This window comes from Buteo buteo, chromosome 5 (genome assembly GCF_964188355.1).
Source record: "Buteo buteo chromosome 5, bButBut1.hap1.1, whole genome shotgun sequence".
Taxonomy (NCBI): Eukaryota; Metazoa; Chordata; class Aves; order Accipitriformes; family Accipitridae; genus Buteo; species Buteo buteo.
Window position 1 is genome coordinate 27,542,929 of NC_134175.1, and position 26,255 is coordinate 27,569,183.

The 26,255-nt window shown below is 37.7% G+C and overlaps 1 protein-coding gene and 1 long non-coding RNA gene across 4 annotated transcripts in view; one reads left to right on the plus strand and one right to left on the minus strand.

Annotated features, from left to right (window-relative positions):
• The window catches only part of ZNF385B (zinc finger protein 385B), a 176,162-nt gene that overhangs the window by 51,586 nt on the left and 98,321 nt on the right, over positions 1-26,255 (plus strand). The gene's annotated exons all lie outside the window — the stretch shown is intronic.
• LOC142031225 (uncharacterized) overlaps positions 1-26,255 on the minus strand; it is a 51,894-nt gene that overhangs the window by 14,444 nt on the left and 11,195 nt on the right. The window contains exon 2 of one of the 2 annotated variants that reach the window (XR_012650460.1): positions 2,928-3,135. The exons of the other annotated variant lie outside the window; for it this stretch is intronic. This is a non-coding gene — a long non-coding RNA (uncharacterized LOC142031225). The remainder of the gene's footprint in view (positions 1-2,927; positions 3,136-26,255) is intronic. 2 annotated transcript variants of the gene reach the window in all.

The following is a 26,255-nucleotide window of genomic DNA, read 5'->3' on the forward strand; positions in this document are numbered from 1 at the left end:
GAATTTATTTCTGCAGTTTCTGTATCACTTGCAAACTTAACCATTATCTAAGTTCTTTTCACTTCTGCATCAGGATGACCCCTGATCTGTATGTGTACCTGTATTCAGGATTCTGAGAGTGCTGTCCATCAATCAAAAAATATGTTGCAATTTTGTATTTTAAGAACTGAAAATCACAGCATGGTTTGAATTGAAAAATGAAGTTATTTTGTGGCAGTATCTAAAGTGCTAAACTAAAACAGAGGTAGAATTCTGCTCTACTGCACATCATTGACTGACTGGGAAGGTTGGTCAATGCTGAATTGCCTGCTTTTTTTCCTGCTGTGTAAGTCCTCGTCCTCCCTTTACTTCTCCCTACTCAAGTTAAGTAGTTACCCTGGGTCGGTTATTTTGTCTTCTGAAACATCATCTTATGGTCTTGTAGACTAAATTGAAATTTTATCTAATGGTAGTATTTTCTCCCCTTTTCTTATATTTTTCTCTTAGTGCCAGAGTTTATAATTGATTTTTCGCTACAGTGAAGTAAAAATGTGCTGTGCTTTCCTGTGACTTTACATTCCTTTAGCTGCAGAATTAACTTAAGTTTAACATGTATGAAGTTGTGGGGTTTTTTTTATAAATAACTTAACTGCTCAGGCTTTTCTTTTTTTTTTTTTTTAAATGACCAACCCAATTTTGCCTATTCTGCTTCATGTTTCAGCTCTGAGAGTAACTGAGTATTTTGAAACAGTTTTGGAAGTTGCTAGTAACTGCTGAACAAAAAGGCTTCTTTTTTGGTAAATAAAAAATTTATAGAATGTGAGAAGCTGGAAGATATTTTCATCTAAGGTAGTGAGCTTGGCTTGGTTCCTCTAAAATGAGAGCACAAAATTATTTTTCCTCTTTTGTCATCCCTCAGCCACATGTACATCTGAGGCTTCTGATCTTTGGCTTAAACTACTGTTAAGTTTTCATTATAAATGTGCCACCTACTGGAGCAAAAGGCCCATCAGCAAATATTTATTAATGTTATCTTCTCCCAGACACATTTGCATAGTAATTTCTTGCTAGATTCCTGTGCTTCTGGTTGTCAAATCTACACTGCTTCTTGTCAGCCACACCATAGGGTATGAAAATGGTAATAAGAATTGGAGAGGATGTAGAGTGTAGAGGCTTAATAAAATGCCTTTTTTTAAAAAAATTGATATAATGAATTATAATGAAAAATACCTGCCTGCCAACGAATGTCCAATAAGGGAATCTTACGTACGTAGGTACTGTATGTCTTGATTTCAAGATGAAAAAGATCATGTAATTGTTCAATATAGCCTTGTAGCAAAATGAAATTTTAAACAAGATTTTAGATTACACTGTGGGTTTTTTGTTGTTGTTTTTAAAACAAATCTTCAGCCTTGTCTTGGCATAGGACTAGTCATGATAATCTTTACAAATGAGAGGTGTTTTGCTCAGAGCTTGTTGTCTTTTATGTTATAGTAATTAGCTGAATGATTATTTGTAATGCAGGCATGTCTTAAGATCCACAGTTTTATTATGCTAGACTTGTACAGAATTATGGAAAAGACTTATCTCCAAAATTTTAAAATTCTGCTTTGAAACATAATGCATGAAGAAAGTAGAGCAAATTGGAAGAAGAGAATAATCTAGAAATGATCACCCCACTAAAGTAAAATGATTTTCTTGATGTTTCTCATGAAAGTGAATGTGTGTTTTGGCAACACGTCATTATATCATAGCAGAAAAATGGCTAATGTATGAACAAGAACAAGCAAAACAGCTTCCTGAAGATTCATCTGGTTTGCTGCATATTAAATTTGTGTGTTCCTGTAGGACAGTCTTTGGCTTGGGCAGGGTTGCTTTTTAAAAAAAAAAAAAAAAAAGTTGGTATTTTTAACTTATTCAAGTTGCTAGTTTCTTTCCATGCCTTGCAAGTAAAACTCAGCCATAAGGGCATCTGCTTTTGAAAAGGAAGCAATCAATGAACTACTCTCAGAAAACGAGTATGCAGTTGAACATGCTATGAAGAATGAGAGAGGAAGATGTCAGAGACCTCCTAACTCCCTGTCTCAGGTTGTGATGTGCGTTGCACATGCCCAGGTTTTCAGCAACCCAGTTCCAACCTCAATTGTTAAATGCAGTGTGTCCAAATTTTATGCTTGCTGAATGTTAAACTTCTGCTACATTTCAATAGTAATATAAATATGCAATTGCATAAACTTTGAGGTTTTTAACATGGATTTGTAAGCTGTTCACTGTAATCAGTGTCCTTGTATACTGCCTGTTCATTCTTTTCATCTGTCAAATGATGTTAAACTATTTTTTGATTGGGAGATGTTGGGATGGTGTTAAACATTTGGTCCATTCATCATAGATAATAGAATGTAAGTATCTATGAGAGACTGTCAAGGAAGTTGGAATGACCGCTGATAGGGCTACACAGTACGTCTGGGATAGCATGGTAATTGGAAGGAACTAGTAGCAGGATGTTTTCCTTCTAAGTTTGGCACCCATTTGTGCTTAAGGGGGAAACTGAATTTCTTAGTCATAGGTATTTGTTGCATGAATTCTCTTTTCAGTTGTTTATTTGATAATTGAATGGCCAATTTCATATTGCTGGGTGAAGGAAATTTCACTTTGTTAAGGTGTTTTCTGATGTGTGCAACTTAACCATTTCCGAAACATTTATTTTTAAAAATATATTTTTGTGGCTTTATGCTTGTCAAATTTGTGAGCAAAAGCTTGCACATTCATTTTTTCAGTGCTACGTGAACAAAGATGAGACGTGTTGAAAGGCTCAGTGAATTAATGGCTTTAAATGACTTTGAGATCCTTAAATCAAAGGTTTTACAGAAATATACAGATTCTGTTGTCTGAAGCCACTTCCTTGGAGAGAATAAGCTTTAGGGTATTTTCGCCTTCTCATGACTCACCTGGTTTTATGTTGAGTAGTCCTGCTTATTGAAAATGTAAACAACTTCATTGTCTTTGGTAGGCGACTTAGTGTAGTCTTCTACAGTTTTGTGAAACAGGCCAGGGTATATGTGTGGCTTGGCTCCAGGTAGTGAGCACTTGGAGTGAGCTGGGGCAGTGCTTCAGGAAACATGCTGCTTGCAGGAACAGGGCTCACTTTTCCATTGGCTGGAAAAGTAGGAACATCAGCTGGAGTCATTAACATCATTGTCTTTAGGGGTGCCTGTAGCTGATTTGCCTACTTTCCCAGAATGGGACACTGAAGCCAGTAAATAAGGCAATAAATATTTCACAGGTAATAAATCTCATACACCAAAAGAAAATAAGATCTAAGCAGCTCTAAGAAGAACATGGTTCTTTCAAATGTTAGGAGATGGAGGTCATATAGAAAGGGCACGGATAAAGAGAAACTTTGCTATTTTTATAGGAGGTGGTAAAGATTGTATAACAGGAAACTTCTGAAATGCTTTTAAACATTTAAATGATGAAAAAAACAGAAAAGGGAAGTAAGTCCTAAGCAACATCTGAAAGTGAAAACAGTTAAAGTACGTGAATGTAACTCAAGGAAATACCTGAGTGCAAGAACATATCCCAAGGAGATATTCAAAATAGGCAGAGTACACTATTACAGAGCTGAAAAATGAAAAAATCAAGTTCGGCATGCAGTTTTATGGGCATGTGGAACTGATTCAAGGCCTATTTCTTCATAACTGGGCTTTCAAGGATAAAGAAATGACCTAATCTATTATTAAAACCATTGTTCAAAACATGATTCGATTTTTTTTCAGAATGATTTGGTTATTAGTCTTTTGTCTAATGGGTTGAATCAGCAATGTTTCAATTTATAATCTTTTATAGGGATATGTATGCTTGTATGTAGTATACTCACATGTAGCATTAAAAAATAACTAAAGATAATTCCAAAGTATAAAACTGAGGTGGATGGAGAAGTGCTATACTAGTCGTCTAAGCAGTGATAGATGATTTCAGTGAATTGCAGTTAATTTAAAGTTGTGTGTATTCAGAACAAGAGCATAAATTATTTGATTCTCATTTCAGTTTATTTCCTGTTAGGCCTAAGCAGAGGAAGTATACTTGGGAATATGCGGAATTCAGGACTACAGAATCTAGCAAGAGTGGAAAAGACATGCTAGTTGGAGTCACTGAGAGATATGCAGTACCTGAATGTCTTTCATAAAATATTGAGGCATCTTAATTAAAGCTGTTTAAAAATATGGAAAGCTTTTTGTAACATTAACATAAACTACTAAAATATAAATCTTTCTGGAGCAACATCTGGAAGTGTTTTGAAAGTCAGAAGTTTGAGTCTTTGACTACCTCAAATAATGATGTTTTTCTAGGGTAACCTCAAAATAAGCAGGTTTTCCCCAGTTGTATGTTGTAACCATAAATAAAACTACAATTTTATGTGTCTGCCAACCAAGAAGAATTGTTTGCTAGTTACTTTTCAGTTGTTATGTAAGCTAAACAAGTATGCACAAAATTATAATATGTTCTGTTCATGATATTATACACTCCTTACCACTGTCATACCGAATGCCCTTAGAATTACTTTAAGATGTTTTGAGCATTTTTTTTGTATGTAGTTCTTCCTTTGTACAGGAGGAGACTGCAAGGAAGGTTTTGTGAGGTACATGTGTGAAGGTGTATGATATATTATAGTGTTTTGGGGCAGGGGGGCTTTAGGTATAACAAATTTGAGTGTGTCTCTATCTTGCATTTGTGGCATTGCGGTTGAGTTGGGTGTTTTGTGGGTTTTTTTTCCAGCCTAGTAACCTTTATGGCCCCATCAACCATTGAAGTTACTTCTACTTTTGTCAGTTGAGAATGATGACTTGGCTATGGTTGTCAGCATCTTGGAGGCGGTTCAGACTCATAAGGAAATGCCGTAAGGAAAACTCCTTCCAGATATTGTTCCTTGTGAACAAAGATGGCTTCAGCTGAGGGAGTGGATAACACTGAGCATTTTTGTGGTGCCTTTATACTCTGAAGGACTAAGAGGGTCCTTAGTCACTGCCGTTACAAATGCATCTGCCTTCCTTGTTTAGTATGTGAGATAAAGGCTTTTCTGCATCTCTTCAAGTGCAAGAGATTGCAGAGCTCTCCTTATGTGAAATGACCTGTCTTTTCTGTGCTGCCAAATAAAACCTATATCTCTATCCACTGCTGTGAGTCGAACCTTCTGTCTAGATTATTTGTTTCGAATAGGTATTTTAACATTCTGCATAGTTCACAAAACCCCCCTGATCTATTCTTTTGTCTTTTCCAAATGTAGCAGTTAAGCACCATATTGCTGAAAATAGAAGCTAGGTATGCTGATTGGTATCCATGGCAGGTGTTGCTGCCTATTCCTCAAATGCTTTTTCTGGCATGTCATTAAGTTTTGGCACCAATGCTGTTTAAGGGTGTGCACATGATTAGTACGCTGTGGTGGCATTGCTGGTACTTACTGTTTATAGGGAGTACCACCATTCTGAGTTTATTAAAGATGAGCTGCTCTTGTTTACATAGCTTGTTTGTATTTTGAACATGTCCTGTATAGTTGCCTCCAGATATTCACTGTCCCTCAATTACCTTCTCAACTTAGCAACTGATCAAAGGAGAATTACCACTTGCAAAATTAGATCTGTGATAAAATGTTCCAATGTAGCTGCAGTCAAGTTGCCACTTCATGAAACTCAAGCTGAGTCATTCCACGCTTATCATACAAACATGGCTAAGCTTTTACACAAGGACAAACACTAGATTATGCTGACTGCCATCATTAATTAGTTTCTAAATTCTGTCTCTCAGAGGTGGAGTTGCAAATTCACATGTCCTACATTTAGAATTCTGCACTTCAGCCTCTGAGATTTCTGAGAGGTTTGTAAAATTGTCTGTTGCCAAGCTGCTTTCTACTAAGCACACCTCTGGGAAGGTTTCTGTGGCTAACTTGTTTTATCCAGTAGGAGTCTTGAAACAATTTCCACTCCAGAAATGTGTTCCTGATTTCCTCGTTCAAGATGGTAGTATACAAAGAATTGAGTTGAAGAGCTTGAGACTTCTGCTTTTAGCCAGATTGGACTGTCTTCAAACACATGTGGAAAACATTAAGCTATCTTAGTATATGAATATTAAGTTGGCAGAAACCTGCATAATGCAAAATTATATATTATGGTTGAATTAGGTCCTGATTTTTGAGTCAATAGCTATATTCGTTTGTGATAGACTACAGTAACTACTAATATGATCATCTTATCAAATAAACATGATGCCACAGGGCATGTTGGCTTACAATCTGGGTTTAAAAGACCCCGTTTCTTGCGTAATAATACAAGTCTCTATTCGTCTGTTAATGTGCAATGCACTTATTTGGTTTTTTTCTAAAAACTGTACTCCAAGTTACTGTTGGGGTAAAAAAAGTATTCACTGAAAACCTTTTGAAGATTCATATCGGCAATACAGATACTACAATTAGCAAGGCCAGGAAAACTCAAGGTAAACTTGTGTGATAGTTATCCTACACATAACAGCTTAATGGTTAAACAAAGCAGCATACATTTAAGTTTCAGCAAGGACTTAATCTGATAAGGTGTTGAGTTTGCAATCCAACAGAGTACTTGAGAGCTTAATTTTAAGTTTTTAAGTAACGTCTTGAAGAGTTGTGATTAAACATGGGTTTCTTCTCAGTGACTTGAAGGCAGTAAAAAACAGTGCAATGTCTTGTACTCTGGAGCTTCACCACTGGTACCGAGTACCACTGGGGTTGTACATCAGAGCAAGGTCAAACACTGAAGCAAGTTCTGTGAGAAAAGTACGGTAGTCCAGCTTTTATTGGCAAATCCTCAGTAAGATGTGGAAAACTTGGTGTGTTCCATGTGTTATGCTTGGAGACCGCTTGGAGTTGGTGTAACTTTGTTCAGATTCTAGCACCCGCATCAGTCAGCTGATTGTCTCGATTTGTGAGCGTCTTTGTGTTTGTTGATTTGATAGACTACTTATGTGTTTTTAAGTAAGGCTCTGACATGCAATTTTGTTGAAGTGTGCTGCCATCAATAACTATATGAAGAGGTTATATGATTGATGTGATATGAAGAACTATATGATTAAGCTATACACAGTTGATTGAGAATGACTTACTTTTAATGTGTTTCTAGATTCTGTCTATTTTCATTTACCGAAGTTGCTTAAATAAATAAATGCTAAAGTGGTACTTAATTGGTTTATAAACCTAAAGGTTTATTTATCCTAGCTGTATCCAATCTTATTGCATTGAATAATTGCAACAGAAAGAATGGAACTTCAGTGCTGAAGTTTGCGTTATACGTTGAAATACCAAGTGTTATGTCTGCTCTGAATTGATGTGAATGAAGTATGTAGCATTGCTGCACGCTTCTTTTCTCATTATGCAAAGGTACACCAAAATCTACATACCGTGTGAGATATTGTATTTGCACACTTTCTAGAATATCTCCTAATCCTGTTTTCTTGATAAATAGCATTTACATTTATTAAAAGTATACTGCTTAGAGTAACAGCTTTTTTTCCCCCCTTCCTTTTTTGAACCCAGAGCGTTTGTAAGGCTTTGAATCCTTACAATACTAGGTGCACATCCTTTTGGGGGAATTTCATTTAGTTGATGAACGTTTGCAGGCTTTATGATTATGGTACTGAAATCTAGCTCATTACTTCCATAAGATTTATGTAGTCAGTTAATATGTGGCTGATTAGAATTACATAGCGTTTAGAAACTCTTTGCTCTTACTCCTAAAAAAAATGTACAACACATTAATCCAGATTAACCAAAGGGGAGTAAAAGGTTCTGTACAGTACTAATCTACACTAATTATCATCTGTGTTTGAGGTACAAATATTAATAGGATATTTCCATTCCTTTACCACATTTATAACTCTTAAGACTCTGAGAGTTTCAGAAGTCATAGGTTTGTCATTTTTCCCAGCCAGCATGTGTAATACATACCCGTCTCTCTGAATCAGAACAAATAGCTGAATTAATTCCATATTTATTTAAGAAATAAATTTTGAAAACATAATCTTTTTGTACTATTTCAGTGGTGCCCAAAATGGTTTTAGGGAATTGTTCCCCTTGCAGTTGTTGCTGTTGAAAATCAGTTTCTTCCTGGATAAACCACGAATGTTACTTTTATCACATTATATGCATTCCTATAAAATGTGAATTTATTTATATGCATTATGCCATGATTTCATTTGAATTTCCAAAGATTATTAGTGTACTTCGTGTAGCGCATTTTCTGAATTCTTTTACAAGCACTTAAGTAAATGAGGTTAAATTAAGCAGGCACTGCATTATTACAAGTTATGTGCTATTGAAAGGGTGTGAGGAATCCTCAAAACAAAGAAAACAACTTTGAGTTAAATAATGCAAAGTTTGTACATCTGACTATATCTGTTAAATTTTCCTCATTTTTCCCCCAGATTCTTACTTTTGGTATCTTATGTTCATGGCAGTAACTTCCGTATCCTGGTAAAAATGTTTTGTGTCCTTTTTCCATTTGGGCAGTCAGGGTTGTGTTGTGGTAGGCTCCCCTGTGGTAGAGGGCATAAGACAGTACTGATTTCCCGATTTACAGGGTGCTTTAAAATCAGGATCAGGAAGTGTGGGAACACAAATAGAGGGAAGGAACATGGTTATAGGCGAAAATAAAGAAGATTATGTAGAAGATACCTGATGTTTATATAGCCCAGATATGTAGCACTATTGCTTTTTCACAAACGATATAGTATAAATAGGTTAAATATTAATCCCCTCACAAACCATCTACCTAACTACTAGGAGGTGACAATTTCTTTAAAATAATCCATTAAAAGGTTTATGATGGCAAACAGGGTGACCATTAGACAGAAATTTCAGTGTCAGGGGTGGCACAAGGAGCGAGCGATCTGCTTGTGAGAAACAAATTAATTGATGCTCATATTATTGATGGAAGGATTGGCGAGGGAGGTAGAGAAACTTCTTTGCAAAGGGCCTTAAAATTTACTGTTCAACATCTAAACACAAGCTATGCTAGTGCTCGTCATCACCTGATGAGAGCTGTCCCACTGCTAGCTCATGCACGCAACTTTTGATGGCGTCTGGAGTTTGGCCCGTCCTTCAGGCCGTGCAGGAAGTTTGTTCGGGAGGGGTCATTGTCGGCTGCATTTCGAGAGTCCCATTTCTGCATTTGTGTTTAATGAAGTAACGTCAAGCCTAATGTAGACTTCCATTCTGGCTTATAATGGTGGTCATAACTGTAATATCCAGATGATGTCTTCCATTATTTGAGCATTATTTTCCCATTCACTTCAGCGAGCCGTGCAATACCCAGGCTTGACTGGGGGGATGTGTGTACTGAGTAAGGCCTTAACAGCAGTGCAGTCACATCAGATGCAAGAAACGGTGCTATAGTCCAAACCAGAACACTGACACCTTACAAAGCAAACCATGTTAAATTGCAACCAGAGTAAATATTTGAATAAAAATGAACCAGTGTGGAGAAGAATGTGCTGTAGAGACTTATTGGCCATACCTGAAAAGAGCCCAGAAGGACAATCCTATTGATTTTATTCTTATCTTGATGACCTTCTAGTTTGAGTTAATGGTTTCTAAACTCGGCTGAAGAGTTTGCAGGACAGTCCTGTTCGTCTCCAGTCAAGGAGAAAGGAAAGTAATGTAAAGCTGAAAAACAGACTCCTAAGATTTTGTTCATTCTCTAAATCTTTAATATGTATTTTAATTTACATGGGTGTAGAATCAATGAAAAAATTGTATTCATATAATCTAGACAAGACTGAAATGTAGTTTGTGTTAAATGATATATTTCTTTTAATGATCTGAAAGTCATCTGGAGCTATGATAGGCATACTTACTCTTAGCTAATAGAAATTTTTTATGAAGCTGCATTTTGAAGGGGGGGGGGGAAAGGAGTGGGGTCTTACTGATGTAAAAGCCAGGCTTTTTCTCACTGTAGCATTCATGATGTGGCTTCTAAGGCAGAATATGTTTATGCATATCTGTGGATACATTTATCTAGCAAGGAAGCTGTGCTACTTTTGGGAAAGTAGGGTTGCAGAATCATCTGAGGGAATGATCTTATGTGACAGATTATTAATTGATTTTAAAATTGTCACAGCTTCTGTAAATCCAGACATAAAAGCAAGTATGCAGCATTTCATGTAGCTAATGTTAAGATACATCCCATTTTTTGGTTCCCACATAGCATAGTGAATTTCACCTTCATACATAATGTTGTTGTTAAAACTTGGATGCTGGGCGTTTTATAGATGTAGAGGTTGTTGTGCTCTTGTAAATGTTAACTGTAAGAGCAGTCTGCATAAGATCCAAGAGGCACCAAGGGATAACGTAATTGCAATTTTCCAAGCAACTGTATCTGTTTCAGAATGAAGATTCACAATAAGAAAAAATAAGACAAAATAGATCCCATGGTTTCAGCATAATTCAACAAGACCCAGCAACATGCACTCGCAGCCTGGAAAGCCAACCATATCCTGGGCTGCATCAAAAGAAGAGTGACCAGCAGGTCAAGGGAGTTGATTCTCCCCCTCTACTCCGCTCTCATGAGACCCCCCCTGGAGTGCTGTGTTCACCTCTGGGGCCCCCAACACAAGGAGGGCAGGGACCAGCTGGAGTGAGTCCAGAGGAGGGCCACGACGATGGTCAGGGGGCAGGAGCACCTCTCCTATGAAGACAGGCTGAGAGAGTTGGGGTTGTTCAGCCTGGAGAAGAGAAGGCTCCGGGGAGACCTTATAGCAGCTTTCCGGTACCTAAAGGGGGCCTACAGGAAAGCTGGGGAGGGACTTTTTCCAAGGGCTTGTAGTGATAGGACAAAGGGTAATGGCTTTAGACTGAAATGGGGTAGATTTAGATCAGATGTAAGGGAGCAGTTCTTTACTGTGAGGGTGGTGAGGCACTGGAACAGGTTGCCCAGAGAGGCTGTGGATGCCCCATCCCTGGAAGTGTTCAAGGCCAGGTTGGATGGGGCTTTGAGCAACCTGGTCTAGTGGAAGGTGTCCCTGCCCATGGCAGGGGGGTTGGAACTTGATGATCTTTAAGGTCCCTTCCAACCCAAACCATTCTATGATTCTATGATAATTATGATTTTTGCCAGTGGCTATCATGGGAAAACTTTCTTAAATATTTTACCCTTGCTCCTTTGAAGATTTCATGTCAGATGAGCAGGTTTTTAATTCAGCAGCTACTTTATTAAGCAAAAGCAGCTCTGATTCCCAAACTTGTAGCTGACAAAAAGGACCAGAGCTGTAATTACCATATTTAATTACTCCCCCCTTTTTTTTGGCTTTCCTGATGGAAAGCTTCTCAAGTCAGTTGAGGTGAGGGGAGATTATATTAGAGCACAAAGTGTTTTGTTCTGACTAGAAAGTTGAGAAGAAAACAGAAACTATGTAATAATATATGATTATATAAAATAAAAAATTAAGTTTGTTTTGAGCATTGTGCTTTTTTTCTTATGGATTTAAATTATGTAAATATGTCTGCTCTTGGGAACTTAACACATTAGTATCCTCTTTAGCAAGGTGGTTAAGCATGCTTAAGCATGTCATTTGTGTTGAATGGGCAAGGAACAAAAATTAAAAAAACAACTAACAACAAAGTTATAGAAGGTATAAAGGGAAAAAAGCTTGTATTTTTAAAGTTATTTTTGTTTTAATTCAAGTGAGCTTAATAACAATATGGAGAGGCTTCTACATAAAAATTCCATCTATTATGAGCAGTATTAAAGCTCAATTTTAACAATATTGACAAGTAAACACTTTATTGTAGTAGAGATGTTTGAAAGACAGTCTTATCAAGCTCCACTTGGTTCACTTCTTGAAGATGTCTGAGCAGCAGGGTATGTCCAGATTTTAAGGTAGATTCTTGTATTAATGGGTTAGTCTCTCATTTCCTGAACTAGTATCATTTAGCACAACTTATTTTTATGCTTTTTTGCATTTATGTGTTAGTGCTAGCTCTCATCTGCATAGAAAAGAGTTAAAACCAGTTGTAGAGCTCTTGGTGAATCAGCTGCCATTTCATTAGGGTCTGTCTTGTTATGATGTTGCTTTATCTTAACATGTAAACAGTAACTAATATTGCAATAATAAAGTTCACATGAGTAAGGTAGGGAGGAGGAAAGAACTTGTGTTGGAGTAATGCATTATACTGAAAACTGAAAATGGCTTTATTCTGGTGAATTAAATTTTTTATGGATAGACAACACAAAAATGGGAGATACAAAATGAGTAAAGGATTTGGGATTTGACCTTTCTGTTTGTAAAACTAATGAATATCTTTTATAATAAGACACTAGTCTTATGTGAAATGGTAGTGAGTCCATTTCCAGGTCAGTATTGACTGGCTATTCCTATCTGCTACAAAAAATGCCTTCTCTGAGGAAGAGCAGCACAGAGCATGCAATGTTAAGTGCTGTTGCAGCTAGTTGTAATCCAGAAGCACTTTCTTGTCAATAGTAAAATAATAAGAGAGGAAATAAACCCTGACAAACTGTAGTGTGGGGGTTTTTTTGTGTTTCCCCTCATGTTTCAGCAACTGAAGCCGAAGACGTGAAATTACCTTTTCATATTCACCTTTCCAAACCCTGACAGTATGTGTAATATTTTTTTATTTGAATATAAAAGTGGATTTCCTATGTCACTTTCACACTGGATCTTCAGAGAATACATGGAGCAATAGAGGTCTTTATAAAGCCTCTTAACTGGATCATTCTTGGAATTTTTCTATCTTAAAAATTTTGAGTTGTGATCATTTAGTCATAGGAGCAATAGTTTTTCCATCTCTCTGGGTTCTGTACAAAGAATGGACTCTTAATCATTTCACATAGTCTGTAGGGATTTTGGCAGGTCGCTGTCAGCAATATAGATGGCCACTTTCCCTTGTAGGTTGATTTCATGACTATAGATTTAATGAGATTTCGTGATGTTATTTCTATGCTCTAGAATTATATGTTTAGATCTTCTATCTATTACTAGATAAAACTGTTCATCTTTGGTGGACTGTGCTATATGTAGTAGCTGTGACTTGGAACTTGCTTAAGCGAGAAACACTGTACAAGGAGAATCATGGAAATCATCACAGTTTCAATGGCTGTTTTGAAAAAGGGTGAACAAGAGATAAGCTCTTTGATCATATTGTGTTAATTTAACATTCTTGTGACATTTTTTCTCTACGTTGATTTTTTTTATAAGTCTTTTGGCATCATCAGCATATATATTTATACTTATAACCTTTATCATGTCATGTTCTTGCAAAACTGGTTAATCATAGTATCAGAGAACAGCCCAGGTTAGAAGGGACCTCAAAAGACCATCTGGTCTAACCTTCTCTGGCAAGGGGAGCCTAGATGAGTTTATGTAGGACTCTGTCCAATCACCTCTTGAAAACCTCCAGCGATATGGACTCCACCATGTCCCTGAGAAGGTTGTTCCAGTGAATGATTGATCTCACTGTAAAAAATTTTTTTTCTCATATCAAGATGAATCCTCTCCCAGTGTAACTTGTACTCACTGCCCCTTCTCTTCTCCATGTGGTTCCTTGTGAAGAGAGAGCCTCCATCCTCCTTGTAGCTGCCCTTTAAGTACTGAAATACTGTGATGAGGTCTCCCCTAAGCCTTCTCTTTTCCAGGGAGAAAAGACCCAAATCCTTCAGCCGTTCCTCATACGGCAGGTTCTCCAGCCCTTTGATCATCTTCAAGGCCCTTCTTTGGCCCTCTCCAGTCTGTCCACCTCTTTCTTGATTTGTGGGGACCAGAACTGTATACAGTACTCCAGGTGCAGCCTGACAAGCACTGAGTGGGATGATCACATCTCTATCTCTGTTTATAAAGCCCCTGTGGGTCCAGGATTAAAGATTAATCTTAACTAAGATTAAACATATTTTTCTTTCATACTGAGATTTCAAAAGTGGTTAAAATGACCAGCACTTGTTATGCTGTTCTGCAATCTCTCTGTGTTTGGATTCACAGCCAGTAATGTCAGATATGGTTTCTATTTTATTCTGTTCTTTATATGTGAGTTCTTATTGATAGAAGATGTCCAGTTCTCTGTAAGGAAAAAACTAGGATATTGGTCTTCCTCAAAAAGTAGATGTGAGGTTGCAAGATGTATTTTGGTGCTAGTCTTTATATAACTGTGTTCCTGGTGAGCCTTCCTGTATGAAAATAAAAGGTTATATGAAGGATTGAGACAAAGCTACTCTGGCTCTTACTTGCATCTCATGTTTCAGTGTAGATCCGAATCTGGCTCTGGTACAGGAGGAACACTTGCCTCATTAGTCAGTTTTTCTCTTGTCAGGGGCCAGCAATGCTTACTGATACAAATGAACTGTTTGGGAGGAGTAGACAGAAGACCACTTGTGTGACTCTGTTCAGAGATGTCCAAGAATAAACTACTGAATTATTGATTTGCTGATTTCTTAATGTGGAAATATTCATATTTCACAGTTCTGTTGCTGCTATTCTTTCATGTTTATTTATACTGAAGGGAGACAATTGCTTGGCTGCAGGTCCAATTTATTTCTAAAGAGGGCAAAAAATTTCTGTAAGGGTCCTTTTCTAGGTTCAGGATGTACCCACCTCTTTCTCGTGATGTATTTGAGAATGGCTGCCCTGTGCAGGTTAACCGACTGAAGAGAGAATATGCTCTGGGAAAAGACTGATACTGGTCTGTGTTCTTCCCACTGGTTTTGAAGGATGTAAAGTTCTTGGCTTGTAGGATTTGAGGACATTGAGTTAATTACACAGGCTTTTCCTTTCTGTTTATATGTTTCTTTTTGCTTTGTATATAAACATCTGGAAACCTACACTTCTTTCTAAAGCAGTTATTTTCTCATATACGAAATATTCTTAATGATTTAAATGTCACATTAAATGTGTGGTGTTCTTTGTTTTCTGTAGAAGTCCAGTTTTTAAAATAAGAAACTAAAGCCGGTTTTACTTTTTCAAGATTCTCTTGAAGGAGTGAATTTTTTAAAGAAAATTCTTAAGAAAGAGGTTATTTTTATCTAAAGAATGTGAAATTGAGAAGAGGAAATCTAAGGCTAAGTTATCCTAAGATCAACCGTTTCTACTCATCTTCTACTAAGTCTGCTTAACTACTGTGCCATTAAATTTTCCTTTGAAATCAGTGAAACGAAAAGATACCTGACATGCTCTGTAGAGCAATGGGCATGGAGACGTAGAAATACGTGCAAAATACAGAAATAGTAAAATAATACCCTGCCTCTTAAATAATTGCAGATAGGTTGGGAGCGGGCAAGCTTCTTTCTCACACTATACCTTCACTAAGTGAAGGCACTTGTTAAGGTATTTTTTTTAACTGACAGTAATATAATGCAGACAGCAAGCCCAAACTACTCAGTTAATCCATTCCCAGACAATACAGATATTTCTGTGTATTGCAGGAGGAAGTGAAAATGAGACTAAAAATACAGTCCACGATTATTCATCTGCCTTTAAAATGAGATAGGGTGACCTAGCCTTGCAGGCTGCTCTGTGCAGCTGTATTTCTAGATGCTCATCATGTCTGCCTAGCATCTGAGGGGAACATCCCAGGTAAGTAGAAACCCACTAAAGTAGTGACCTGGACTTGTCATAAAGTAGTGCGGATCACAGAACAGCAGGGCTGAGATACAGGTAGTCGCTACACCAGTCAGAAGGTTTGGGGAAACAAGAAGCAGGTGACTTTTCTATCCCAAATTCATACACTAAAGCATGTTTAATTTCTTCACTAGCCTGACATAGGAGACAAATGTAAAGACAAGCAAACAAAGGGCTTTATTATCACTCTGTTAGGTTTGTGGGTAGGTGTTGGCTCCATCTGCTGCCCGGTAGGGCTTTTAACAGGTCCTGTTGTCTCATTTTTGCTAGCATCTTGATGCAGTAATTGATTTGCATTTGGAGGACTGGGGGTGGGCGTAAAAGCATTTTTCTCCACTGTGATCCTATCAAATGCTTGATTCTGGCCCGAGGGTTTTTTGGAGCGGTTCATAAGAGTAATATGGGAACTTGTCCGTATTTAAAAAAAAAAAAAAAAAAGAGGGAAGGGAATTCTATCATTTACATAACATAATCAATTATATTTATATAATCAATTTATATAATTTGTTGCTAAAGGAGACATAGAAGTTAGCTTATTGTTATTTTAAATATATTGATAAATATTATGGTGTAACATCTTTTCTTGGTGTTTGGTATGGTTCTACAGCTGTCAAAATGAGCAGACTTCAAAAACTGACTCATTCACAGAAAGTGGTTCTGTGCTTAGGTCAATTAAAACTTGCCTCTCTGAACTTTAAGCTTTCTATTTAGGAACACAATTATTATGATTTTATTAAACTGGAAAATATTGAGTGATCTCCATCACTTGTTTCCTGAACCCAAGAGGCCAGATGTAACTGGGAAAAGCGAGGAACTTAGGAATAACGTCGTACATTGGAAAAGAGAGAGTGCTGATGACAAGATTTTCATCTGAAGTTTTGATTTATCCAGAGTAGTTTTTCAAATAAAGAGTTCAAAAAACCTTTATATGTTTGAAAGGCAATGTAAATTGTCTCTAATTTCCATTAAACTGTATTTAAGTGCTGCTAGGTGCCTAAATGCTCTGTGGCTAAATGAGGTACTGGCTATACTGAAGTCCATCTCATTCAGCTCTTTTTTTATTTCCTCTGTTCTTGAATGTTTATTATTTGTGTTTCATTGTGTGGCAAGACATAAAGCTTCCCTAGTGAACTGTCTTGCTCAACAAAATCTGTCTTGTACTATCATTTACAAGTAGGACAGATGTAAGCCTCATCCACGTTAGCAGGTCTGGCCCATATTTTTATTAGGAAACCCACCTATCATGGCAGCTTAAATTAGTACTGTATAAGCAGGTGTAACTGCAATTGTGGTTCAGTACCATTCATTTAAAGAGAGCTTGTGTTGTGATTTCTTTTAAGGGTACCTCAGACTTAAACCAAGGTGAAGCTGAAGGATTGCAAGTCCCAGAAAGACAGCTGGCCCAGTTTTCCAAGGACACAGTATCTGCAGTTTCTTTTGGCTTCTTTGTAGTTTCAGAGGCGCAGTGCTTTTGGAAACTGGGTTGAGTGGCAGATAATAGTGAAATAGCCCTCAGGAATGATGACCAGATTAGGAAAAGATTAGTCAAATGGCTTTACGCTTCTGGTATTTTTATTTAGATAATAAAGCTATTGAAATAACCTAATTTGAACGAGATTTTTATTGGAAAAAATGCATATGCTTATCTGTTGTATTAAAAAAAAAAATGTTGTGATACTTATCTGTTTTCCGTATGACAATTAAAAACTCGATTATGTTTTTATGGGCATAAATCTGCATCTTGTCATGCATTGCAGTGTGTTGGTACTTTGCCAAAAAGGTGGCAGACTGCAGTACTATGAATCTGTTGAAGAACATACAAATTTGTTTCAAGAAAATCAGTGAAAATACATGCCATTCTGACTTCAATCTATGATTAATTATATTAGGTTGCTTCAAAATTCGTAACAGGTGTCTGGAATGACCTTACTTAATGCTATCAGTGCTTTAAATGTCTCTGGAGAACTTGGATTAGGTGACTGTGTACCCTGTTAAGGAAAGGATGTCCTATGTGAGCAAGTTGTCCCAAAGGGATGAAACTGGTATGTCTCAGATGCCCTGGAGGAAATACATACCTAAATGCATGTGATAAAAGGCAGCTAAGGTATCAAATAAGAAGCTTAGAAGTTAAAATGGCAAGATGAGTATTTTAGCCAGATTGGGAAGAGAGGATGTCATGTATGCACAGCAAGTAACCTTCTATGAGGAAAGCTTATCGAATATAACGTGATTCAGAGATAATATTTCAAGATGAAGTAATCGGTCTGAGATGTCGCTGTGATTTTTGAGCTGTAGCAACATACCCTACACAATTCATGTGACGCTTTTAGAAGTGTTAGCTTTGGAAGCTGCAGAGCAAACTGATGGAATTTTCCATCAAAATGGTATAGGTGGAGGTCTGACAGTGAAGCCACTGCTGCAGCAACTGTTCCTGGAGTCAGGGTGGGGGGAGGATTGTTTTTCTTCTTCCATCCAAAGCCTGGAAATTTTCAGCCAACCTTCTGTATATCTTGCACTTTTTCATACACAGCTTTGGGAGCATATGCTTGTATTCATAGTAGATATAAATACTTCTGGAGTCTCAGAAACATTCAAACAACTGTGTGCATCTGTGAACCTGCAAACCTTTTGGATTATATTTTAACGGGTGTAAATCTAGCTCTAGTTCTGATGTGCCTGTGTGGATCCACCTCTGCAAAGCCCATACACACAATTCGATGACTTTGTCGAAAGAGAAGGCTGGCTGCCAAGAAAAATTAACTCCATCTCTTGTGTCAGTTAAGCAGTTTAAGTCAGTTAAAGCAGTTAAGGCTTTCACACCTTAAGGCTGAAATAAAAATGAGCTACTACTTGTCACCATGCTCTGAGAGACTGGTCTCTTTGTAGAGTAACACACATCCATCTGCTTCAGAGCGAATTTTTTACAACAGTCTGTGTCCTGCTACACTGGAATTCAGCTGCCTGACCCCAGAAATTATCTCCCCATGCAGTGCAGAGCCCCTGGTCATCTTCTCACACACATGTTCCATGTCCAAAATAAGCCTGACATGGATTCATGTGTGCTGGGTGGCTCCCTTCCTTACCGCTTTCTCCCTTCCCGTGATCTGCAACATAGCTATGCTGATGCAAGAGAGTGCGTGCTTTCCAGCTGGCTCTGAAGTGGGTGCCATTGATCTGATACATTGCAGAAATACAGAAATACTGGAACAGAGGCTCCAGAACGAGGTATAGGGCAAACCCAGGAAAAAAAAACTAGCTGTTAACTCAAGCAGCACCAAAGAGGAAAAGGGTTTGGTGTGCAAGAAGAAAAAACAAAGGAGGAGAGGCCAGTATCATATTTATGCACAGTGGAGTGTGAATTAAGTAGAGAAGGGATAGATGGAAAGACCAAGAAAAGGAAGACTGAGAGAAAGTGGCAAACAGCAGAGGAAGGATTGAAGGGAAGGGAGTCTGGGGAATGTGCAATTCCTCCCCAACTCAAAGAGGCTGTGTGGGAGAAGACTGGAGCGAATACACAGTCCACAGAAGAACAGACATCTCACTTCACATTTACAGAGTATGGGTAGAGATTGTGTTTCTCAGGTTGTGCTAGTTGACCAACTCAGCCCCTGAAGGCAGGAGGCTTTACTCGGCATCTGTTTTACAACTCTGGATTAACACAAATCCTAAGAGAGTTGGACTGTGTCGTACTTGAGTCCTGTTGAAACACCCAGGTTAGGACTAGACTGTACAGCCTTCCAGCCCTACATTTTATCAGAAGTATTTTCATATGTAGAAACTTCCTGTTGTGCCCTGCCATGAGAATGTCCATTTGGGGGGGGTGTGTGTGGATCTGAACAGAAAGAGATACTAATATCTCAGATAAGTCTGCCAATAAGATCCCTTAATGAGTGAGTCTGTGAGTCAGGGATGGTGTTTCTTGACATGGTTTCATTTCTTTTTCTGTTTCTTCTTGTATGAGGATGTTACTCTCTTCATAACCCAGCACTCAAACATCAGAAGGTAATTTGGGGCCATTACTAGCAAAAATTTGAACATGTCAGTGGCTCAATGCTGCCATCAACTCTGAGTATTATTTACAAAAAGGCCTGTCCTGCCAAAAATATGAACTTTAAATTGATCAATGTGTCATTATCCCCTTATTAATGTAAACTAAACAAATTAGTTCATCAAATGTTTTTCGGTTTTGCTATGCTGCTGCTTCTAATTTAAAATTTTGTTTTTAAACGCTCCAGGGAGAGGGAAAAGGACAAGTGAATAATTTTTATGAGATAGTGCTTAAAACAGGGGATTAATGCAGTTTGAGCTGTCACCCTGTACTATAATATACCTGGGTGTATCATTTGTTTCTTATGGCTTCATTCTCTCAGTAAAACTGTCTTGATACTTCCTGCCTATGTTCAGATTTTTTGGCGTATTAGTCCTTGTATGCATGTTCTTCTTTTTTGTTTTCTTTTTTTTTTTTTTAATAGTTCCTAAGGGTCTTAGAATCATTGGAAGGATTTGAATGTATTTTCAAACTAAATAATGGCTCAGAAGGCTGTCTTAAACTTACTTTTTCATGTCAGCGCAAATGTCTTTCTCATTTGTTATCATGAATCTAACATTTCTGTGACTGTGACCTACTCTGCTTCCATTTATATCATATGAATTGATGATTGGTTTGCTAACGTCTATTATCCCTTAACAACAGAGAAGCATGCTGATTTAAAAAAAAAAAAAAATATCTGCATGGAACTTTTTATTGCTCCTCTCCCACAGCCTTTACTGTATTTTCATATTTCTGGTGTCAAAGGGGTGACTTTCAAGATAGTTAGAGAGTTTCTTTCAAGGTATTCATGATAGTGAAGGCAAATCCTTTCCTTAGAATTACCGGTATCAATATATGCCACAATATGCTCCCCCTACCCAGGCTGTAGGAAGTTCTTTCAGCAACCTGAATCCCTGTCGCCTGCTCCCTTTTCCTCTTCCCCTTCTCCCTGAAAGTGCTTATGCTTTAGTTCAAGCACAAAGGCTTCTCTAGCCTGACCGTGCAATTCTTTGCACCATAATTTGGGAATCTCTGGAGCATGAGTGTTGCTTCTTCCTCAGTGACAAACTGCTTTGCTAATGGCATTGGACTGTTAAGCCTTTGTGGTTGTTTGTTTGTTTGGTTGTTTTTTTTAATGGTTTATCATCACTTTCTAAAAAAATTTGTTATATTTCAGGAGTAATGACACTGGGATTTATCTGTTGTGATGGGATAACTGTTTTCCAGCTCTAGTAGTCTGAATTAAAGAAAATGATCAGAATAGAACACGCTTGGTAGAGAAGATTTGTTATTATAAGCAGGGCATATCACATACTTTCTTTTTGACTTTGGGAAAGTCATAGATGCTTTAATTCATTATACATAAAACTTGATGTATTTGTCACATGTATCTTTTTTTGTATTGCTTACTTGAACTGTAACCTCTTAGGTCAGGAATTCTTTCTTAACTTGTGTATGTAGAGCTCTTAGTACTGTGGAGCTTGATGTCATTTGACATCTCTCAGCATTAACTCTAATGCGTATAATAAAACATCCCTTGATGATTTTTTAGTAGAATTTTTTAGACTAACTTGCAGCTGCTTAAGCTCTGTGATTCCCTGTTGTTCACATTATTTAGGAACTCTTTATCATTAATATTATGATGAATTTATATGTATTTGAATTTTGGAAGCAAAAGCTGGGGAAGAGGTATACAGACTGTTAAAGTTTTGCTTTTTCTAAATATACTATTTTTTCAATTCTAAATTTTTCTGAAGGATATACAGAAATGCAATGCAAACAGTTTGAGAACTGAAAGGTGATGAGCCATGATGAAAGGTTATGATAAAGAAGAAGGGTTAAGGGGGTCTGATACACTGCATAGGAAACTCCCTCTTTTCCAGTGCTTGGGAGCACAAGATCCAAAGCAGAAAATAAGTCTGTCGTTCTCTTTTTCCAACTGAGGTGAAGTAATTACTTACTGGGATGGCTCCTAAAACATTTGTTGTCATCTAGACCTTATAATGACAAATTCTTGGGTCAAAGTAGCAAGTAATTTGGGACAATGGGGATTAATGACTTGAACAAAAATAGGTTTTACTGTGCGTTTATACCTGGAGTGGCATGCTTGTGATATTCTCATCAGTACTTTTTAGGGCCTTGAGGGCTGCATACCTGTTGGACCCGTTGCAGTCCTTGAGGCTGGAGAAGGATTTAAGAATTTGTCTCTGAAGATCCCTGTTCAAGAGTGAGAATTAAATTGACACTAAGTTCTTTTGGCTGCCTCATCCCTTGCCGTGACAAAGGTGCATGTCTTCAACAGCATGACACTTGGTTGTTAAGTATGGAAAGACTTCTGTGCGCCATGAAAGGGTAACATATAGGGGAATATTTGTCATCTCACCTGTGTCCTAGGAGGAGTTGTTGAATGTAAAACATCATTTTTGAGGGTGCACTGAAGGTCACCTCTCATGATGGAGTGTCCAGAGGGCAAAATTAAGATCTAAGGAGCTGCAATGTAATGATATATTTTCTTTTTCTGAATACCATAAACTGGAACAGAAATACTGTTTTATTATTTCATTTAGCATGCAACAGAGTGCTAAGTTTAATGAGACAGACACATGTGAATATATGTGTGTAAGTTTGATGCATCTGTGTGAAGTAAAGATACAGACAAGTAACATTAAGCAAAACTTACTTCATGTAAGCACAAGTAACGATACACAGCATGAGCTGGTAGTTTTTAATAGTCCTTTCATATGCATTTCAAGTATGTGTTTACTATGAGAGATACGTTGCTTTTCTAAATCCTCCGAGAGCAAAACTTCTAGTGACGGCTGGATCTAGTGCTCTATATGAGAGGAAGAGCTGTAATTCATGTATGACTGAATGTGCATATGTCTTGGGTAGGGTTATGATTTGTGAGTTTGGGAGAATACAGTTGCTTGCTTCTGCTTTGAATCTGTGTCTGCATGTACCACAACTCACTGTAATTAACCTGATGTGGGAGAGAGACTCAGAGGAGAATAATTGAACTCCTTTGATTTGATACTTTTCTTTTCTGAGAAATTTCAGAGAAGCCCTGGGAGTTCGCCATGTCCTGTGAAATTTGTCTAGTGAAAAAGGGATTTAACTGTTACTCCCTGGACATGTGCTTGATGATGTCTTCTGCCTGTTCCTCTGTGTGTACAGTAGGGTCAGGTTAGTCTACCTTGCTTCTGACTTCTGTTTTCCTCCTTTAAACTGAGATGATTCTTACGGATTGTATTAAATGCATTGGATTAAAATATGATTCAAGTATAGCCAGCAGATTCCCCAGCATATTTGACAGAGCTTCAGTATTCTCCTGACAAAGTTACCTTGTCTTTGCTTTGATTCTTGCCTTGAATTTTAGAAGCAAAGTATGGGTGATCTGAAACTCCCTATGCTTAGCAAAATTTGGATTACTGGTGTGAATCCTTTATTATTATATTTTTTTTTATTGAACAAAGGTCCTTTCTTTCACATACTAGTCATTGTTTTGAGTCAATGTCTCTGAAGAATGCTTGCAGTTCATTAGTGTGATAGTCCACTTATCATTATAATTTAATTGAGATATTCATGATACTCACTTTAGATGAGATCTTAACAGTAGCATTCTTCTGCTCAAAATATGTATGTGAAAATACTTGGTGAACAAAATTGAGGATCAAGAATCATGATGGATAGTACAGTAACAAGAAGGTCAAACCTTAACTAAGATTTGTCTTTTTCTTAACTTTTATGTTTTTACTAGATGTAGTAGCTATAGCCCATTTTTCCTAAACTACCCTTTTGTGAAAAACTTCTACAACACTTCTGTATGTGACTAGCCTATGGTGCACTGAAGATATAGCCTTGACAACAGGTACAGCAAGCCTAAAACGTTGTTTGTGCATGAAAAGCAAAGGACCAAACCTAAAGGATCCAAGCATGGCCGTGCAGAGAAGCCTTTTATGAGTTTGATAGCAGGATGCTGTTATTGCTGTTTGACACTAATCTCTACAGAAGTCCAAAGTGCTAAATTTTGGACTTCTGGAGGGATGATTTGATCGGTGCTCAAGCTGAAAATATGACACATCTACATACAATGTCCATTTTTCTTCAGTCACATCCTGACAGTACAATTCTCTAAGTTTCTAAACGTGGGCCAAAATAGAAGCATGTTATATTGCAGTCTGCTAGGGAGACTTATCTGTATCAAAGCAATCTGGGGACCGAAAATGGACACAGAAAGACTGGAAGTCTAAACACCATGTTTTGTGTAGACATTGATGGATTCTAGGTGACTTTTGTTTGTTATTAAAACTCGTTAGCCAGAGATAGTAAGTAACCTATTAGAAATGCTCAAAATGCCACTTCTCCAGCCTCCACATATGAGAGAGAGATGCTAGGAAAATACAGGGGGAAAATTTTTAAAGCATGAACTTCAGTTTAAAAAAAAAAGACACCACCTGAGCATCTTGCCGGTTGAGCTGTATGTCAGCTTTTCATTCTTTGACTACAGGAGCTGCTCTTGAATGAGACCTGAGTGCATTTGTCCTCGGATCACCTCCTCAAGAGGCCTTTCCTTTCTTGTTGCTCAAAGGTCCTAGTGTGCATGCTCTCATGCTCTCTCTCTTCCCCTTTAGATTTGTGGTGGTAGGTACCACACTTACAGTGAATGTTGTACCAGCTTGTCTTCTGGAAGGTCAGCACCTGATAGCTAGCTGGAAAAAAATGCATTTGCTTTTGTCATATTTAATTTACCATTGTTCTTTGCCTGTTTTACTTTCATTTCCCCTTAATGTTTTTGCTTTCTTTTCATCTCTCCTTCTCTGCCTTCTTCTATCTTACAAAAACATTTTGCCCTTTCATTCCATTCTTCTCTCACATATTATACTGCGTTTAAGCCCCTTTTTTTCATCTTTCTCCACTGTATTCCACTGTTTCTCCTCTTTCTCTTCCAGCACCCATCCTTACCCTTGTTGCTTCTTTAGCTCCTTAGCACCATCTGTAATGCAATAGCTGCATGATCACCTCAGACTGGTGCTCTGAAAGAAACTGCTGTCCTGCTGCTTGCCCCCTCACCCACATCATCTCTGTTGTGCTTGTACCTGTTGTGCTCGCACAAGTGTCTCGCATACCCTCATAGCCAAAGACGCCGTTGTGCTGACAGTGTGGAGGGGCCATCCATGCTGTATCAGCACTGATTATGGCTCTCTGAAGAGGCCTTCCTGGACAAAAGAAAAATCAAGGGATCTCCAGATTCTTGGGACAGTGGGCATTAGTAGAGTAGATGAGAGTTAATAGTTTTTTTTTTTAAAGGGAGGGAAAGAGAGATATATAGTTAAAACTGGCTGTTTGTGTCCTGGAGGTCACATTTTAGATGTGAGCTAGAGGGCAGGCTAAAACATTAAAACTGTGATCAGTGAGTCCTAAGACCTTGCTCTGCAACCAAAGACTGGTATTCTGTGAGATGGGCTGTTATGTGCTGTTGAGGGGGAGACGGAAATAGAAGGGAGCTACAGTGCGTTGAACTAGCTACGCGGTTAAACCTGAGCATGCTAGTGCATTGTAATGGCTTTAGCAAGGAACTATCAAACATTGCCAAAAAAGAGACATTACAGTCATTGAACAAGTGGAGGGAGTGGGGGAAGCATGCCTTGCCAGTTCAGGGGGGGATGTAGTCCTTGCCATTTTGTCTTGCTGTAATGCATGAACATACGATGTGGTAAGGAACATGTGATACACTTCTGCAGTTAACAGTGAAATAAAAAAAAAATAAATAAATCCTTCAGACATCACAGAAAATACAAGTATTAGTATTATTGTCAGCATGAGAGAATGTAGTATTTACTTGGGAATACTGGTCATCTTGCTAAGTCATCTGAGTCTATATAAAACCCACATAAAGTTTCATAGAGGTTTGGTGTTGCCAATCCCAAGTGCGCAACGAGAATGAGTCACATCTTCCAAGATCACAAGATTTGCTTAAAAATCAGAGAGGTTTATTTTTAATTGGGTTTCATTTTTATTTGCCTTTTTATGTCAAAGCTGATTCACTTTTTCCACTGTTTTTCTGTGATCGTAACTGCTAGCAATGCCCACCCCCCTCTTTTTTTTTTTTTGTCTTAAAAAAAAAAAAGGAAGGGACTTTTAACAGGAATACCAAATATTTCAGGACATGTAACAAAATCATGTAATTGCTGCCAAGTCATGCTGGCAGGTAATTATCGAAGTAATCCCCCTTTTATTAGAAAAAATGAGAAGTAGGAGGTTGTAGAATAAAATAAGATTAAGCTAAAGTTTCATATGTGCTGTTTTGAGTAACCAGCAGTCACACCCTAGAGAGGAGTGTCGTCACTGGAACAATATGGTTTGTCAAGGATCGGGTACAAAATTAATCTGTTCACAAAAATTTAGTCTAGTATATCTAGGTATGTGGAATTTTGTTCCAAGTAGTTTGCTTTTCAAAGTCCTCTTCTACCGCTCCTCCCATCCTTTCATTTTTGTAAAAAACAAACGAGGAAATCAAGTAAATCTTAACTCTATACATTTAAGGCAAAGCAGTGGAGTGGAAGGGTTATATACAAGGTTTCTTCCATAATCTTCAGTTTCTCCA